This window comes from Pinus tabuliformis, chromosome 2_2, assembly GCF_031772625.1.
Source record: "Pinus tabuliformis cultivar Carrire ecotype Pingquan chromosome 2_2, CPIR1, whole genome shotgun sequence".
NCBI lineage: Eukaryota > Viridiplantae > Streptophyta > Pinopsida > Pinales > Pinaceae > Pinus > Pinus tabuliformis.
This window is the reverse complement of record NC_142300.1, coordinates 228,216,241-228,224,940: the sequence shown is the minus strand read 5'-3', so window position 1 is coordinate 228,224,940 and position 8,700 is coordinate 228,216,241.

Sequence of the window (8,700 nt, the reverse complement as noted above, 5' to 3'; positions counted from 1 at the left end):
GCTCGCCGCATCTGTCACACCCTTGCTACCAACAGAGTTATTTTACTTGCCTCTATGTGAAATCATGGTCAAGGGATTACCATATTACCCACTACTGGTAATCCTACACCAAACGGTCTGAGGTCTAATTGGGACTCCTTACCGAGGAGATCCCCTGACATGTTGGTGGGTGCAGGACCGTCAACATAATGCATACATCTTTCTGCCCCTTGAAATTTATCTATTTTTTATTTAAGAGAAGAACATGTACTACAAGCCCCCATCTTTGTCCTCTTAGCAATACGAGCATTGTTGAATTTGTTCTTCCATGTCCTTGTAAAATATGAATATGTAATAAAATTACCATCTCCTTTAGCACCTTCTGCATATTCTCTGTGTAAGTTGTATATTTCTCATTTTGAGAAATTATCTAGAATATGTATTGTGTCTTTATTTGGAATACACTCTCCATGCTTCGAAATTAAGTCTTTCATCCATGACACTACAGTAATTGTTGATGGTCCAACCTCTCTTTTATAACGTACTTCTGAATAATATGTAGGGTCTTTTTCCAACATTTCTTGAATTCTTGACAAACAAAATTACCAATTGAACGCAACATTTTCAAAGCCTTTATATAGATAAATACATTCCCAATACGATAATCATAATCTGCCAATGTAGATTGCATGCAACCCACTAAAAATGAATTTTACATGCTTTTATTCATTGACAAATATTTCTTCCTTTGCTACAAACAAACTTGAAATCCATATGTTTCAAGCAATCCTTTCGACAACATTCACTTGAAATCAGATCAGCAATAAAAATTCGATTAGTGGGATACTTTGTCTTAACCCTTGTATAACTAGAATATTTTGGATTGATATGAAAAGGCCTACTCCTAGTCCTAGATAAAATATTTGCATGTAATGTCTCCCTCATTTCATTATTACCTGCAGAAGAATTTTCATGATCATTAAGAGGAATATTATGCTGACAAAGATATTTAGAAAATTCATGACCATCATTGCTTTGAAAATATTCATTACCTTCCTCACTTTATGGAAATTCTTCACTACCAAAATCTGTGCTTTTGAAATACTGACTCAGACAAAATTCTTCACCATATTCATCCCTGGTTTTTAAAAACTCCCTAGGAGGATTCAATTGCATCATCACCATGACTACCTTTGAAACACTCACTTAGAGAAAATGCATTATTCACAGCTGTGCCTCTAAAATTATCATTTGCAAGAAACCCTTCATCGCTGGTGCTCGCATAATCCTAGGGATTATGACTAAGTGGAAAATATGACTCTATATTCATAGTCAAATTATCATTTGCATGAAATTCTTCATCCTCCCCTTCATCAGCGTTGGTCACATAATCCTTAGGTTTAGGAATAAGTGGAAACTTTGAATTTCTGTTTAATCAAAATTCTTCATCCTCCCCTACGTAAGTGGTTCTCTCATAATCCTTAGGATTAGGACTAAATGGAAACTTTAGCTATTTATTTAGTTGAAATTGTTCATCCTCGCCCTCCCTTTCATTAGTGGTTCTCTTATAATCCTTAGGATTAGGAATACATGGAAACCTTCACTCTGTAAATTCTTCATTACCCCCTTCATCAGTGGTACTCTCATAATCTTTAGGATCAGGAATATGCAGAAGCTTTTACTCTACAAATTCTTCATCCCCCCCTCTTCATCAGTGGCGCTCTCATAATCCTTAGGATTAGGAGGAAGTGGAAACTTTAACTCTACAAATTCTTCATCCACCCTTCATCAGTGGTGCTCTCATAATCCTTAGGATTAGGACTATGTGGAAATATTGACTTTGCAAGTTCTTCACCACCCCCCCACCTTTCATCAATGGTGCTCTCATAATCCTTATGATTAGGAGGAAGTCGACTCACTCTGGAAATTCTTCATCCCCCCCTTTATCAATAGTTCTCTCATAATCCTTAGGATTAGGACTATGTGGAAACTTTGATTCTGGAAATTCTTCATCCCCCCCTTCATCAATAGTGCTCTCATAATCCTTAGGATTAGTTGGAAGTGGAAAAATTGAATCTCTATTCATGGAAAATTAATTTTCCTACCCTTCATCAATGTTGCTCTCATCATCCTTAGTATTAAGACCAGGTAGAAAATTTATCTCTCCATTCATACTGAAATAATTCCTATCACATTCATGACAATGAATAGAGTTGTTGCATGGAGAAGATGTTGATCCCAAAGAAATAAAAACTTTACTATCAGAAAAATCCATGACCTTCAACTAGAAGATGTTGAATGATACAAATGCACTCGCTTCCAATGATAATTTATAGCTTAGAGATTTCAAATTTCCCTCTAAAGTTTCCCCCCAAATTTTTTCGCTGAAAATTTTCCCTCCAAAGTTCCCCCCAAAAAACTTTCGCTAAAACTTTTCGCTCCAAAAAATTCGTTCTTAAATATTTCCCTCCAAAATTTTCAACTATAATTTAATTGAAACCATATTACTAAACGTTTCTTTTTGAAAAATTTCACCCTAGTTTCTATTCAAAATATAGACAGAAGCCCAAAATATTTTTTCTATTTAAATTATTTAACATCGACTATGTCACTAAATTAATTAATGTTCTATTTTTATCCCACAATGAATGAAAACTAACCTAAAGCTATAATATTAACTCTCTCTCTCTCTCTCTCTCTCTCTCTCTCTCTATATATATATATATATATATATATATATATATATATATATATATATATATATATATAAGTATTAATCCCGCATTCAATAAACGCTTAATCAATCCCACAAACATCAGCATAAAATAAAATTCATTATTTCTATTCATCACAGCATATCAAGCCTTTTCATTCTTGTTAAAAAGTTTGGAACACATTCAATGGGTTTAAAGGGTTATAGTGGGTTATAGTTTTAGGTTAGTATGGGTTTAAAGTTTAGTTTAAGGTTAGTTTTCTTTCTATTTCAAGTATTTACAGCCTGATAGTTTTAGGTTAGTACGGGTTTAAAGGATATTTTGAGGTTAGTTTTCTTTCTATTTCGACTATTTACAGGGTTAAAGTTTTAGGTTAGTACGGGTTTAAAGGTTAGTTTTAGGTTACTTTTCATAGATACCACATGTCATAGATAGCACAATCAATGGGTTTAAAGGTTAGCTTTATTTCTTTAGTTTTATTTCTATTTCGACTATATATAAAAAACTATTATTTTTTATATATTTTTATAGGGACGAAAAGGAAAAAAAACTCATTTTTTTAGGATTTTTAGGAGAAAAATTAACTTGATTTTTTATTTTTAAGCTTTCGGAAAGAAAAATTAGTGTTGATTTTTTTTCTATTTTTATTTTTTTTAATTTCTTTTTGAGAGCATTAAAATTCTTGCATGACAAAAAAAAAATTGTTCTATTAGAAAAAGAAAAAAACTCATTTAATATTTTTGTTATATATTTGTTGCTTTTTTAATTGAAATTTTATTTATTACACTTTATTAGTAAAATTTTAATTTATTCTTTTATTCTTGTATTGTTTTCTTTTAAATTGATTGATGTCAAATGCATGCCCGCAAGTCGTCCACCTCAAATATGCAGCTGGCACTAGCACAGGTGACAAAAAAAGGACGTCAAAGAGTACTACACACATTCAAAAAATTGTTGTCCTCAACACATGAGAACTTCTTGATGTTTATATAAAATATTCTTCATTCCATGTGGACTCTTCAACAAGTAAGTTGTTCCACTTAATGAGATACTATCAAATTAATCGTTTTTGTAATTTTCGGGTTTTTATTTCTATGATTGATTCAAGATCCAATATGATTTTTCCTTCATCATCAAGTTATGCAAACTTTGTTTGAACCAATAGATTGTCAAATATAACATTGTTTAAGCATGAAAGATGGAAAACTAGGTGTACTCAGGAATATGCAGGTAGCTCCAATATGTATGCCATAGTAACAACCTTTTGCAACACCTTGTAAGGACCATAGTTATTGGGTGATAATTTATTATCCTCTTTAGCTCACTTGAATAACATTTATTTGTATTATTGTATCCATAAAAATACCCAATCGCCTACATCAAAACTTCTTTCACTATGATGCTAATCTGTTTTTTGTTTCATTTGATTACGCACCAAAGTCAAGTTATCCTTTATGAGCTGGAGAACTTCTTCTTGATGTTGAATGTGATATTTCATTGCTTGAACCTTATAATTTTTTCTTAATGAAAATTTGATGGATGGTGGATGACATCCATAAAGTGCCATAAATGGAGTCATTTTTATTGTAGTATGGAAGGATATGTTGTACAAGTATTCTACCAGAGGTAACCACTTGACACATTTGATTTTAATCAGATGAAAATGAATTAATATATCCCTCCAAACATTTGTTAACTATATGAGTTTTCCTGCCAAATTTAAGATGATAAGATGAGTTATGATTTAATTGAGTACCAATAAAGGAAAATAATTCTATCAAAAATTTTCCAGTGAAAATGGGTTCTATGTCATTTAAAACAACCTCTGGGTTTCCATGTAACTTTTGAATTGTTTGCATAAATGAAGTAGCAATCGTACTAGATTTAAAAGAATGAGATAGCGAAAAAAATTATCTGTACTTGATAAGTCTATTAACCCCCACCATGATGACACTCTTTCCTTCGGACTTGGGTAAACCTGTGATAAATTCCATTGAGACCTCCTCTCAATGTTAACTTGGAAAGACTGAAGGTTTTAATAGACTTGGGTTCTTAATCATACGAACTATATTTTTTGGAAAACCACACATTCTACCAAACACTTTTATATATCATATTTAAGGTCATCCCAAAAAATTCTTTCTTGATCGTATGGTAAATTTTTAAAAATCTTGAGTTCCCTGCTAAAGGAGAGGTGTGCAATTCCAAAAGAATATTTTATTTGAGTTGGGAGATCTTACATAGATATAAGTAACATTTCTACCATAAGAAATAATTTTTCTAGATATATGTATGAGATATATTAGGATATTGTTGCAATTTTTGAATGAGTATCCACACCTTTTCATATTTTCTCCTTTCATCCCCTGCTTCAATTATCCAATCAAGTTGAATAATAGAAATAACAAAAATCAATACTTCTACATCCTAATCCCTTCATGAGAGTCAATTTGCAACAAAATTTTGCTTCAATTTTTTGTATATGATTTACTTGTGACAACCCAACATATTTGCGACCCATTTTATCCACTCTTTTCAATATAATATTTATTCCAAAAATTATTTAAGGCTATCATGATCAATTTTTACCTTGAAGTATCTTCATATTAGGTATGGGTTCCATTGCTTTAGGGCAGGTATTATTGCCAAAATTTGTTTCTCATAAATAGGTTTGTGTATATACTTTCCCTTGATTGGATGACTTTAGAAAGAAATGGATCCTCCATTTTGCATTAAAACAACACCATTTTAAGTTCCTAAGGCATCACATTCCACAATAAATACTTTTGTGAAGTCTAGTGTTGCTAAGACTAAATCTTGGCACATTAACGCTTTAAGATGTTCAAAGGCCTTAGTTGCTTCTCAGATAAAAATTGTGTATTTCTTTACTAATGTTGTTACAGGTGCTTATATTTTCCCATAACTGTTAAAAAAATTACAATAATTCCCTATCAACTTGAGAAATCTTCAAAGTTACTTTAGGGTTCTAAAGGTTCTCCATTCCTTGATGGCTTTAATTCTCTTAAAGTGTACCTTAACACCTTCATGAAATACAATACAACCTAAATTTTAACAACCCTCATAAAAATTCCAGGTAAAATATATAAGACGACAGTTGATGGGACACTTATTCGGAGCTGAATGTTGGGCAATACATCCAAGGAATGTTCATTAAGTTTTTTATGTCTATGGAAATTGGCAAAGGCAATGGATAAGGCTTTGGAAAGGAAAAATTGCATTTTTGGCATATTTACTTATGAAAATAATGGAAATTAGGAGAAAAAGAAGGTGAAAGTTGACAGGTTGCATGTGAATAGAAAATTGAAGGAAAATAATGGAAAATGAAGAAAATAGAGGCCTCATTTAGAAAGAGGTATATGAGGATCAATGGGAAAAGATTGGTCAATGTAAGCTTTTGTCAGTTGATTTTTGGAGCTCTCTCATTATTCTCTCTCTCTCTCTCACTCAAACACTTAGAGGTTCTTGGAGCACTTTGGAATTGGAGCAAGAAAGGAAAATAAGGAAAGCAAAGAAAAAGAGAAAGAAGGTTAAGGTAGCATCAACCAACTACAATAAGCTTCATTGTAGGTATCAACTTGCATGTGTATTTTCCTTACTAGATTTGGCATGCATTACATGGGTTTTCCCAAGTGTAAAGGTGTTCTCAACCTAGCGTTTCCATTTCTGAATAGCCATGGTGTGATGGGGTTCTCATGTTTTGGTTGTGCTAGATTGCTGGATGGATTTGAAGTTGAGTGGAGTGGATATTCAAATGATAGATATCATGGCCTACTAGTCCCTAAATGAAACTATAGATCACTATAAAGCCACTGGCCTAGTGACCCCTGAGCCATACTGTGGGTTGTGGTAATGCCAAGATTGTGTTGCCTTGGTGGGCCTAGGAATCCTTGCCAATGAATGGTAGGATATAAGGTAAATACAAGAGAAGGTTTTCTCTCTGCTGGGCCTAGTAATCCCTAGTTTGGGATATGTGGTAAGGCCTATAGAGTGGGTCTCAGCTTAGGGCCTAGTGATCTGGGTTATATCACGGTAAAGTTGGAGAGACTAGGAGCTAGGAAAAATCCTCACCATGTAGGTGGAGAAATATGGTGGAATCCATGCTTGTTTGGCCTAGATATGGCGTAGAGGTCACGATAAAGCTTGTTATGATCTATTCATTATGTTGGCCTAGTGATCTGGGATGGATTACAGTAAAGCCTAGTTTTTGTTGATGAGGGTGAGGTGGTTTAGCCTCTTTATGCCTTGGTTGGTTCTTTTTTTTTGAGTCTCACGTTCATTCTTGGAATATAACACGAGGGTCATTAGCTAAATAGAGACTTGGCTCAACCAATCTATGGTCGGGTGGAACATGTTAGTCCCATCTCTAGTTCGTTCATTTCATTCATTAATGAGAAATTCATTCCCTTGATTCACATGTGTAAATGAATTGATTTATATGTGGATTTTGATGGTTTATATGGTTATGGTAATTATGTTCCTACTATTCTGGTTATATGTATGTTTTATGACAACACCTATGTATCGCTCTCAGCATGTTTTTACTTGTCAATGAATGGATAGTGTATCTCTAGCCTAATAGATGGCAATGCAACAAATGACATGAGGGAACAATAGTTCATAGCAATTCTCAGATAAGTATGAGACCCCTACACTTAGTTGTGTTGTTTACACCTGTAGGTTACATGTTGATGACATGTCTGATGAAACACCTAGCATGGCTAGTAGGGGTCTGATAAATGTCTTGTTCGACTTACCTTTTCCTTATAAGTAAGAGACGAACCTTCTATTAATCTGATCAAACTACATTACATACAGAGTGCCCTAGATAGCAGGGGTAGCAAAAAACCATGGATTGAAGCTTACAAGAAGCTTATAAACAACACAAAGTGGTTCCTACTACATTCAACAGATGGACCTGATGGAAACGGTAAAAGATTCACAGAACAAACCGGGTTCCAAACCCTCTGGCAACACGCAGGAACCAATCCTTGCCTTTGAAAACAAAACCCCAATCCAACAGTCAACAAGCAAAGTGACCCAGAAAGGAAACCACAATCGGGCAACCAGCACAACCAATCCCAACCATTGGAAGCAAAGTCCCGATCCAACGACCAGCAGGGATTTCACACGGATGAGAAGAATGGAGGTTAAGCGCATGATGAGACTAGTTTCCTCTCACCTTTAGATGCCACGTGTTACCCCATGAGTGGAATCACATGCACCTTCCACAAAACCAGATACCAGCCATGTCTCACATGATATACCACACAAGTTTTTGTTGTTTTGTGTTCATAGTTTTCTGGAAATTCTGGTGTCCATACAAGAATCCCATGTTGACCCTACTGCCCCTAGACCATGGACCCAATCGCAGCTCTAAATTGGGTCCAATAAACATTAACAAGTTTGGAACCCTAAGGCAACAAGCACAACCCATCTTAGCCATTGAATACATAATCCCAATCCAACAGTCATCCGGGATATCGCGCGGACCAGAAGCACGGAGGTTAACCACGCGATGAGAGTGGTTTCTCTCACCTCTCGATGCCATGTGTTATCCACTGGGTGGAATCGCATGCACCTACTCAAATACCAGATTCCATCTAAATCCTTCATGAAATACCACTTGTGGTATTGAGTGCTTGGTTGTGCAAAAATGCTAAAACAATCTCGTGGGATTTGTTGAGCCTTTCGCCTTGAGTTGCCAACAGAAACCCGCTGAGCCAAAGACACCCAGGTAGTCCAATATAATTCATTACCTAACTTGAAACCTACATCATTCATCCTAAAATTAAGTAAATTCTGAAGAACAACCATATCCCAAAATAGTGGACAAATTAGGTTGTCGAATCCCTTCGATCAACACCGTTCATCCACAAATCCCAATCTTTGGTTTCCAAGATGATACAGTCCTCTCACAGTTTCCCTTCACGTAAAAATCCCCATGCATGCTGAGAATCCCTATCCTTATTGGCCATGCCTTTGTTGG